We start from the raw sequence: 11,817 nt of genomic DNA, 5'->3' as shown, positions 1-11,817 counted from the left end.
AAACCCACTGCCATTTTGTTCTTCCTGGCTGTGCCTCCTCAGCATTTCCACATAAGTGATCTGCGGCCATCTGTTCAGAACAGCCAGACAGAATTTAAGCATAGCACCACAAATTAATGGGAAAAAAATTGTTTTAATCAACCAAGACTTTAAAATGTATTGCTTTCTATAGCAAAAACCTGTGAAGCAAAAAATGGAACATAGAAACAGAATCATCAAAAAAAGCAGTCTGGTGTGCGAGATCTGTCCTGGTTTTCATCGTTTTTTCATCTTTTCTCTGGTTCCTCCACTCCCCACTTCTCACAGATCCACTCTTTTTACTCCTTCTTTTCCTTAAGATACGGTACGAATGATCATATGGTCTACTGTCCAGCTCAGGACACTTTGAAAAGTCAAGTAGCATTTCTGGTGTTTATACCGGAAAAATAAATGTGACCAGGGCTGTCGCAGGCACGCTGGGGTGCAAGTTAACCTCATGTAAACTCTTAGTCCTTGGTTCCATTTTTGTGACATAATGGGATTGAACCCAGGGACTTCTAAGAGCCTGTGGGTCCCTTATTTTCTAAGAGTCCATTGTTCTGATTAAAAGTGTGTCATAGACTGGGAACCCTTAAATTACCTATCATCCTTTTGAAAATTATTTTCAATATTGGTTTATTTATTTATATTTATTGTGTATTTATGTATTGTGTGTGTGTGTGTGTGCCCACACGACACTGCACACATGTGGAGGTCAGAGGACCACTTGTGAGGGTTGGTTCTCTACTTCCATCATGTGGATCCCAGGGGTTGAACACAGGTCTTTGATTCAGCAACAGGCACTTACCCTCTGAGCCACCTCGCCTGCCCCCCCCACCCACTACTCTTAAAAGCCGGTCTTACTTGATGAGCTCTGCACTGCTTCGAGGTGGATCTGCTGAAGGCAGCAGGAAGCACCCATGCTACCTCAGCCTTGCATTTTGGCCTAGCAGGCTCTCCTCCACTTCCCTTGGAGGCCTGGGAGCAAGCAGGTTGGACTGGTCAGCTCAAAAGTGCTTCTGTGTGGAAAGGGAGCCAGATGTTTGTCCAAGCAGAAGGGATGAGTCTTCACGGTGAATCAGGGCAGAGAGTGAAAGCCCTCCTGCCAGATCAGTCGGGAGCCACCCAGAGGTTCGGGTCATCTCAGCAGTCTTACTCCTTCCTTCCCATCAATTCGGTGATGGTGACATATGCCCCTGGAGACTAAATGTCTGCCAAGCTATGGCGATGGTAACCAAGGGGCTCAGAGTCAAGTAAAGACACCTACTACCAAGCCTAAGGACCTGAGTTTGATCCCCAGGACCCTCCTAGGGAAGGCAAAACCCAACTCTCTAGAGTTGTCTTCTGATCTCCACACTCATGTGGACACACACACACACACACACACTAAATACAAATGAATTAGTAAACATTTTGTAAAGGGTCAGGGCTAAAATGTGTTATTTAAAGTGGCCACCTTGGGTCTATACTTCCATTCTTTTTGTTTTGGTTTTGTTTGGTTTTTCAGAGACAGGGTTTCTCTGTGAAGTTCTGGCTGTCCTGGAAATAGCCCTATAGACCAGACTGGCCTCGAACTCACAGAGATCCATCTGCCTCTGCCTCTGAGTGCTGGGATTAAAGGCGAGCGCCACCGCCGCCCGGCTCCATGCTTTCATTCTAACAATGTTGACATTATTTCAAACATTTCTAAAGTGACTCTGTTGGAATTGACTTAGAAACTTGAATCACTTTTTTCTTTCTTTTTAATCTTTCACAACAGCAAATGCTTGTGTCTGTGTGGGGGGAGCTTGATTTGTGGGCATTTAAAGTTACACGAATCAAATCCAAAAGAGACAGAAAATGAGTGCTGGAACCAGGCACCGACTACAGAATCAGGACGAAGAAGACTTTGAAGGTCCCCAGGGGACCCTGTGAAAGATAAAGTCCCTCAAAGCTTTGCCAGACACAAGGACACATACCAATAAGCCCAGCACCTGAAATTCTGAGCCCTAAGGATTGCCATGAGTTTAAAGACAGCTTGAGCTGTATCTTGAGAGCCTGTTTCAAAAGGGAAACACACACACACACACACACACACACACACACACACACACACACACACACACACACACCTGACTAGGTGGGCAACTGTAAGGCACCCTCCACCCCAGAGTGACTTGAAGACCTCTCACTGTAAGTTGAGAGTAAGTTGGACTCACCAGCTCTTTCTATTTTCAAGACTAAGCCTTTCATGCTGCGGCTCCAGCCTCTCCCAGCTTCTCCATGGGCTCCTTACGGCTTCTTTTCACAAAGTCAAACTGCTTTCTTGTGCTTCCCTCCACTTGTCTGCACTTACTGTTCTGTCTGACAAACCTTTATTCTCTTTCACAGTGAAGTTCACATTCACTGGAGTCTTCCCTGACCCCTGGAGCCAGAGTTAATAGTCCCTTAGCACCCTGTGACACTTTATTACAGCCCTTGCTGACACTACACCGTCATTGTTGTTTATATGTCGGCCTGCACGCTAGGATGAGTTCCTTAAGGACAGAGACCGTGTCTCATCCGTTTCTGTACCTCCAGCACCAAAAATTGTCAGCCACGGAGTAGGTATTTGCGCAGTGAAAGGTCTAGGTTCTGAATCCCGGCTGTTCCCCACCAAACGCCCACGGTGTAGAGCTCCCTCTGGTGGAACTTAGAAGAACTACATGTGAAGACCTCAGCGCCTGATACTCACTGGCCTTGTCTCAAAGGCTGAGATATCCACATTGGACAAGAGTGCCCCATGTTCCTCTGTTTGCTGCCTAGGAGCAACCACTAAAGTAAGGACTAAGTAGAATCTATAAATTATATATATAATAAATCATTTCTGAACATGTTAACTAATTAAAATGCTAATAATAAAGCATGTATTATTAATTAAATAACTGTTAGATAGCTAATAAGAATTAGATAGCTAATTAATAATTATCATTAATTAGATATCTATAATATAATAATTATTAATTAGATATTTCTTACTTTCATTCATTCGTTAAAATTTTAATTATTGAATGAATAATCAACAAGCCTCAAATTTGGGACATGCCCATTCATCTATGTAATAAATACTGCTTTAATTAGATAAGAAAACTGTGTCTAAACACTTAAAGAATACTCGTTACATGTTCAATGCTATACCAACTTTGTGTGTGTGTGTGTGTGTGTGTGTGTGTGTGTGTGTGTGTGTGTGTGTGTGTGGTTTTTTTTGAGACAGGGTTTCTCTGTGTAGTTTTGGAGCCTGTCCTGGATCTCGCTCTGTAGACCAGGCTGGTCTGGAACTCACAGAGATCCGCCTGGCTCTGCCTCCTGAGTGCTGGGATTAAAGGCATGTGCCACCACTGCCTGGCCCATACCAACTTTTTTTAAAATACCAAATTTGATTTCAAGGAACTCAAGTCTGAGTGTCAGAACCTTCTAACTGCAGAGAATCTGAATACATGGTGTCTTTTAGTCCTTGCAGAGGGGAAACAAGGGTGGCAGAGACAGCAGTCTACCCAGCTACCCCGCTCATTCCTGCCCAACCCCCTGATCCCACTTCTAAATCCAAAGCTATCCGCACGAATTCACACAGGCCCCACAAAGTGAGAGACAGCTCGTTTTTAGCTTCTTACTATGGAAAATTATGAACATATGCAGAGATAGAACAGACATTGTTTTGCTCTGGTCCTCCCTGACCTCTGGCTCCTAACAATCTTTCTGTGCCCCCTCCCCCTTTCTGCACTGGTCCCTGAGCTGCATGGAGGCAACATAGACATATATTTATTATATACACAGTGTGTCTGGTTATTATTCTAGGCTGTGTCATCCATTGGCTGGGACAGTTTGTTTCTGGAAGGACAAGGATTCAAACTGACGAAAGGCCTGGGAATAGAAATTTGAAAGACAGAAAAAGCAAGAGTAGTGTGTCTACATGTACATGCTAAAATAGGTGCGAATTCGGTTCATACTTACTGGGAAATTAGCACTGGTTTTCCTTTTCCTTTAAAATACTTGTCCTTATTTATATAAGTAATACATATTCATCATGGAAATTTTTGAACATGTAGAAAAATATAGGATGAAAATTCAGATTGCTCTATTTATACCCAGGGACCATCTTTGTAGGCATTATGCTGGTTTTCCTCCAATCATTTTCCTAAATATGCATTCATATTTCACATGGTAAAGATTATACTGTGAAATTCATCCTTTGAATGTTTATTTTTTTTTAACTTATGAGTCATGTCTATGTCTTAATTTCCTCTAGGTAATATTTTTTGCAGGGTTATATTCTCAAAGAATCAGCCCTTAAAATCATATATAATCTTTAAAAAATAAAATCCAGCATCTAGGTTCTGAAAAGTGAATACCAGTTGGTACTCCCTGGTAGTCATCAAGCTCTCTCTTTCTTTGTCAGATTGAACTGGTTTGGGCATTTGTTTAGATTTAACTTGTAAATTCCCTTTGGTTTTGAAATGATATAAAAGGATAAATACAATAAACTCATGCCTGGTTTTATGTGTTTATCATTTTAAAAAGAATTCCTATGATGTCTCGTCCCTTCCAGAGCTAACCTCTGCTCTCCTTTCTGCCAAGACTTCTCAGAAGACTGGCTTGCCTCCTCACTCTTACCTCTCACCCTTTTGTTATGCTTACTAGTCTTTAGTAAAGAAACAGACAATGCTCTCTTTAGATTTATTTATTTCTATTTTATGTATGTGAGTATTTGCCTGCATATATGTGTGTAAGCCACATGCAAGCAAAACCCACAGAGACCAGAAGAAGATGTTAGATCCCCTGAAACCTGAGTTACATACAGCAGTTAACGACTGTTTGGGGAGCTGGGAACCAAACCCAGGTCCTCTGCAAAAGCAGCAAGCGCCTTTAAGTGCTCTTCCTTCCAGCCCCAAAACCTCATTGTACGTGTGTGTGTGTGTGTGTGTGTGTGTGTGTGTGTGTGTGTGTTACAGATTCTTTGAAAATGGAAGTCTTTCTCCAGTAAATAAATAAACATACAGACAGAGAGAAAACTGTCTGATATAGGTGCTGGGAACTGAATCCAGGTCTTCCTTAGGAGTAGTAAGTGCTCTTAACTGCTGAGCCATGTCTCCAGCCCGAGGGCAGCTTTTAAAAAACAACTGATGAAAGCTGAGCATGAAAAACACAAAACAAATGAAAAGCCTGCCCTTTTTGTTCACTTTAACTTCAATATTGTTGGATAGTTTTACAGTCGTCTTCCTTTATATATATTTGTCTATGCTTGTACATTTCTTTCATGAAGTATATCTTACATAGAAAAAATGCACCCATTTCAACTATATTGTTTCTGGAATTTTGGCAAATGTGTACACTACCACAATTAAGATGTTAGACATTCCCATTATCCTTAAAGTTCCCGCAAGACTCTTTGTGACCAGCCTTCCACCTTGCTCCAGTCCCAAGTGACTAGTAATCTCCTGCCTGCACTCCAAATGTTGCAGAATTCCACCTACAAAGAATCACATAGCATATACTCTTGCGTCTGGCTTCTTTCTGCCTAAAAGAGTCTTTGAGATTGATTCTTGTTGCATGCATCCATAGTTCCTTGCATTTTATTGCCTTGTGGTATTTCTATGTGAGTGTGCTATAATTTATTTATTCCTTAGTCTATTGTTGGACAGTTGGGTTTTTTTTTCAGGTTTAGGAAATAATGATAAGTGCTGAGCCAACTTCCCAGCTGTCATAGGGTTTCTGTTGCTGTGAAGAGACACCATGACCATGGCAAGTTTTATAAAGGAAAACCTTTCATTGGGGCTGGCTTACAGTCAGAGTTTTAGTCCATTATCTTCATGACAGGTGGCATGCAGGATGACATGTGCTGGAGAAAGAGGTGATAGTTCTACATCTTGATCCACAAGCACCAGGGAGAGACTGTAACGCGAATTGCTAAATGGTATTTTTATAAAAAACCTGGAGCCTGATATTGGGGTGAATGCTGAAAAATCAGAGAGACAAAGGAACAAGCCACCTTTTACCTCTAAGACTCTTCAGCCTGAAAAAGCTTTCCTCAGCCGAAAGACTTTAGTTCCTATCTCCTCACGCCTTATATACCTTTCTCTGCCCACCCATATCATTTCCTGTCTCAACTTTCCTAATGCTGGGATTAAAGGCGTGTGACTCCCAGGTATTGGGACTAAAGGTGTGTGCCACCACTGCCTGGCTTCTCTGTTTAATCTAGTGGCTTGTTCTGTTCTCTGATCTTCAGGCAACTTTATTAGAATACACAATATATCACCACAAGTGACTGTCACACTGGGCGTGGCTTGAGCATATATGAGAACTCAAAGCCAGCCTCCACAGTGACACACTTCCTCCAACAAGGTCACACTTCCTAATAGTGCCATTTCCTATGGGCCAAACATGTACACACTTGAGTCGATGGGGACCATACCTATTTAAGTCACCACACCAGCCCTTTTTATTAAGTTTTAATAGTTCTATATTTAGGATATAAGTCCTTGGTCATTTTTTGTGTGTTATAGATCCTTTCTCCCATTCTGTGACTTACCTTTTTATTTTCATAGTCTTCCAAAAATGCTATAATTCTGATCAAGTCTAACTTATTCTTTGCTTTCACGTTACTATTTTTATCTCCTAAGATAACTTTGCCTACACCAATGTTACAGAGATGTTATCTTAGTTTTGTTCTGAAAGCTTCATAACTTTAGCTTCCACATTTATGTTTGACTCATCTCAAGCAAATTTTTACATAAGGTTTGAGAGATATATTTAGTATTTTTTAAAAGATTTATTTATTTTTGTTTTATGTCTATGAGTGTTTTCCCTACATGTATACCTGTGCATTACTTGCTATCAGGAGCCTGCAGAGGCCAGAAGATGGCATGGCTCTCTTGGAACTGAAGTTAAGAGAGTTGTGAACTGCCATGTAGGTGCTGGGAACTGAACCTGGGTCCTCTGCAAGAGGCAAGTGCTGGGATTAAAGGGGTGCACCACTGTGCCCAGCTTCTGTTTAGTGTCTCCGGGGGCATTTGTTAGGATGACTCTTCTTCTTCTGTATTGTCCTGACCCCTTCACCAAAAATCAGTTGACCGTGTGTTAGGGTGTATTTCTGAACCCTGCATTCTGTTCTACTGAATTAAACATCTTTTCTCATACTAACAACTCCAGCAATACATTTCAAAATATCCCATAGGTCAAAGATAAATCAGCAGAAATGACAATATATGGTAACTGAATAGGTGAAATATGGCAGGTTAAAAATGCATGGAATGCAGCCAAAGGAGTATGCATTTATCAGTGCAAGTGCACATACAGATGCCTCTCAACTCATGTTCCCATAAGCTCACTCTAATTTAAAATACTATTCATTAAGCACACGTTTGAAAACATCTGAGCCACCGAATGTGCTGCCTTGCCCTCGCTGACCTTGAACGTGTTCAGAGCACTTACGTTCACCTGCCTACACTTGGCCGTAATCATTTAACACGAAACCTCTGCTAAAATGGTGTGTTGGACATCTTGTATGCAAGCACAGATGGGCATCTTGGGTGCATGATGGGATGTGAAAACAAACCAGTCTCCTGAAAACACTGACAGTCCCATCCACCATAGACTATCAGTTCTTGACTTCCTTATCCTGGGGCTGGCACTGCCTACTCCTGGCTCAGGAAAGGATCAAAACTGAGAACTAAAGTGTGGTTTCCGCTAAATATGAATGGCTCTTGGTACCAGAGCAGTTCTTCGTGGTGATTCTCTGCCCAGAGGAAAGAGTTGCCAGCAGTCGAAGCGGGAGTGACTTGAGCACAACAAAACAAAGCAAGGGAGCAGAAAACTCCAGAGAGTAACAGAGCACGCTCATCCAAGGGGGTGTGGAAGTTCTGTGCGTGGGTTAGGAAATTTTAATAAATATGAAGGAGGTGGATGGCAGGGGGTAAGGTGACCCTTCTCCCCAAAACACAGTGGACAAGATCACCCTCTTAGGGTGCTTCTTTCTATGATCCTCTTGAAATCCCATGAGGCCTGGGGCAGGTGGGGTTCAAAACAGCGATACTGTAATGGAGCAGTGGGGGCTGGAGAGAAGGCTCAGTAACAAAAAGCACCTCAAGGCCATAGGTGGAACAGGTACCCACTACAGGGAAATGTTGAGGCTGTTAGGAGAAGAGAGAGGTTAGTGTGCCAAGTACTGGCTGGAGCTAGGTGAGCATGCCTGTAGGTGAGCATGCCTGCAGGTGAGCATGCCTGCAGGTGAGCATGCCTGTAGGTGAGCATGCCTGTAGGTGAGCTTGCCTGTAGGTGAGCATGCCTGTAGGTGAGCATGCCTGTAGGTGAGCATGCCGGTAAGTGGCTCATGGATCCAGTGGGGTGGAAGGCAAGGCCAGGTAGAGGAAACTTGGTCACTTTGAGGCCATTGTCTCATGACCCAGGATTTAACACTTGGCATAGGCCCAAAGACATTTATATAATAGTTGCTAGAAAGGTTCTTGAAAGTTTGGTAATAGCAGTGGTCTAGCCGCTAGGCATGGTAGCACATGCCTGTAATATCAGCATCCTGAAGCCGGAGGCAGGAGGATTGCCTTATGTCCAGTGCCAACCTGGACTACATAATGAGTTCCAGGCCAGTCAAGGCTACATAATGAGACTTTGTCTCAAGGAAGGAATGATAAAAGTAGTCTATGTGGAAGAAAACACAAAGCATTGCTGTGGCAGGTGATAGACAAAGAGCTGAAGAAGCTCAGAAAATTAACATTCTAGAATGAATCTGACATATTATACTAGAAAAAACACAAGCCAAAGTCCGTTAGTAGGAGATTATCAGCCTTCATGTAGCTATGTGTTGTGAAATATCACTTTAACTATGTAAAGATGTGTTACATTTGTTTATGCTGCATTTGTTTAATTGTGTAAAGATGTATTGCTTTGCCTGCCTAAGGCACCTGATTGGTCTAATAAAAAGCTGAATGTCCAATAGCTAGGCAGGGGAAGGATAGGCAGAGTTGGTGAGCAGAGAAAATAAGTAAGAGGAGAAATCTGGAAGAATAGGGAGAAGAGAGAATAAGGGAGAAAAATAGGGCAATGACTGGGGCCAGCCAGCCAGGCAGCCACCAGCCAGCGAGACACAGAGTAGGACATACAGAATGAAAGAAACGTAAAAAAAAACTCCAAGGCAAAACGTAGATGAAGAGAAACAGATTAATTTAAGTTATAAGAGATAGTGGAACAAACATAAGCTAAGGCCGAGCATTCATAACTAATAAGAAATCTCTGTGTCATGACTTGGGGGCTGGCAATTCAAGAAAGCCTGCTGCAGCTATGACCATAATACCTGACAGAAACAACTTTCAGGAAGATGTATCTGGACCCATGGTTTCAGCCCAGTATGGTGGACAGCAGCTTAGACACGTGTAGCTAAAGTTTTCCTGCCTTGCCCACAGTCAGGACAAACCTTTGTCACCCGCCAGTCCCACAGCCACTCAGACCCAACCAAGTAAACACAGAGACTTATATTGCTTACAAACTGTATGGCCATGGCAGGCTTCTTGCTAACTGTTCTTATAGCCTAAATTAATCCATTTCCATAAATCTATACCTTGCCACGTGGCTCGTGGCTTCCCAGCATCTTCACATGCTGCTTGTCCTGGCAGCGGCTGGCAGTGACTCCTTCTGCCTTCCTGTTCTTTCTTTTCTCCTCTCTGTTAGTCCCACCTATACTTCCTGCCTAGCCACTGGCCAATCAGTGTTTTATTTATTGACCACTCAGAGCAACACACTTGCCATACAGAACATCCCACAGCAGACACAGGGGTGGGAGTGTGTGGTGATGGCTACTCTTATCATGGTGAACCAAAAAGCAAAGATAGCATCACAGTAGCCAGGCACCAGGTAGGAAGTTCAAACCCTTGCCGTGCTGACCTCCTTCTGCCAGCTTGGCCACACCCCTCCAAAGCAGTATCACTAACATTGGGGACTGGGTTTTCAAAGCATGGGCCTGCAGGAGCCATTGCAGTTTCAAACTGTAACAGTTTACTAGATAACCAAGATCAGTCTGCTAGATTTACCAAATAAAAATATAGTTGGGGGCCGGGGGAGGGGGGGCAGTGTGGGGAGGTGGCTCAGTGGTTAGGGTGCTTGTTGCTATTGCAGAGGGCTTAGATTCAGTTCTCAGGACTCACATGGTGGCTTACAACCATCCTCACCTCCACTTTCAGGGAATCCGGCCTCACCTTCTATCCTCTGCAGAATGTACACATGTAGTTGGGTTTTTGTTTTGTTTTGTTTAACTCTTTGGGGGCCACCACCCAGCTACCAAATAAATACATGGAGACTTATTCTTACTTATGAATGCCTGGATTTAACTTGGCTTATTTCTAGCCAGCTTTTCTTAACTCAAATTATTCTATCTGGGCTTTTACCTTTCTCTATTCCATATACCTTTCTTTCCTTCTTACTGTTTGGCTGGGTGGCTGGGTGGCTGGGTGGCTGGGTGGCTGGGTGGCTAGCTCCTGGAGTCCTCTCCTCCTTTTCTCACTCCTCCCTCTTCTCTTCTCTTCTCTTCTCTTCTCTTCTCTTCTCTTCTCTTCTCTTCTCTTCTCTTCTCCTCTCCTCTCCTCTCCTCTCCTCTCCTCTCCTCTCCTCTCCTCTCCTCTCCTCTCCTCTTCTCTTCTCTCAAGCCTAGATTTTTCCTCCTGAGGGATTTATTTTCTCTGTCTGGCAGCCCTGCCTACCCCTCTCTCCTGCCTCGCTATTGACCGTTCAGCTCTTTATTAGATCAGTCCATGTTTAGACAGGCAAAGTAGCACAGCTTCATGGTTAAATAAATACAACATAAAAGAATTCAATAAATCTTTGCATCATTAAACAAATGTCCCACAGCATAAACAAATGTAACACATCTTAAACTAATATTCTACAACACACACACACATACACACACACACACACACACACACACACACACACACACAGGCAAACCACTCACAAACATAAAATAAAAATAAAAATACTTTAGACACAGATATAGTCTGGACTGGGATAAAGTTCTGTTGCATAGTGGATGCCTTACATGAGCAAGACTCTCTGTTCAGTCTCTAGAATTGAAAAGGACAGAAAGATGTTGCCTAGTTAAATTTTAATTTCAAATGAGCAACAAATAAATTTTTTGTATAAGTGTGTCCTGTGTATATCTGGCAATGTGTGTTTGTGTTGCTCCAAAACAGAACCAAGATTATGAGCTGGAGAGATGACTCAGAAATTAAGAGTACTGGCTGCTCTTCCAGAGGACCAAAGTTCAACTGCAAACACCCATATTGGGCAGTTCACACCACCTGTAACTTCATCTCTGGGGAGTCTGACACTTTCTTCTGGTCTCTGGGGACACTTGCATTTATGCACACGCATGCACAGGCACACACACACACACACACACACACACACACACATACACACACACATACACACACACACACACACAAATAAAAATAAATTATAAGAAAGGAGAGCCAAGACTAAATGAGAAGATGGCTGAGTGAGTTTCCCAGTGGAAAGTCATAGTTCCCTGCTGAGCTTCCAGAACTGATTGAGCCAAACTTTGTTGGCTGAAAGATCAGATGTCTATACAAAAGGTCATCACAACAATATGGCCTATGTATAAAATACAGTAGTAACTCCCACAGTCCTTCCACGCTGAGACCTCACAGTAAACACCCTGGTAGAGGCTGAGTGTCTTACTACAGGCTGTCACTTGATATAAACAACCATCAGACCCTCCGAGTCACAAGGTTGGAGGGGTGCAGCAATAATCCATTG

This window comes from Peromyscus maniculatus, chromosome 7, assembly GCF_049852395.1.
Source record: "Peromyscus maniculatus bairdii isolate BWxNUB_F1_BW_parent chromosome 7, HU_Pman_BW_mat_3.1, whole genome shotgun sequence".
Classification (NCBI taxonomy): domain Eukaryota; kingdom Metazoa; phylum Chordata; class Mammalia; order Rodentia; family Cricetidae; genus Peromyscus; species Peromyscus maniculatus.
This window is presented reverse-complemented; position numbering follows the sequence as displayed.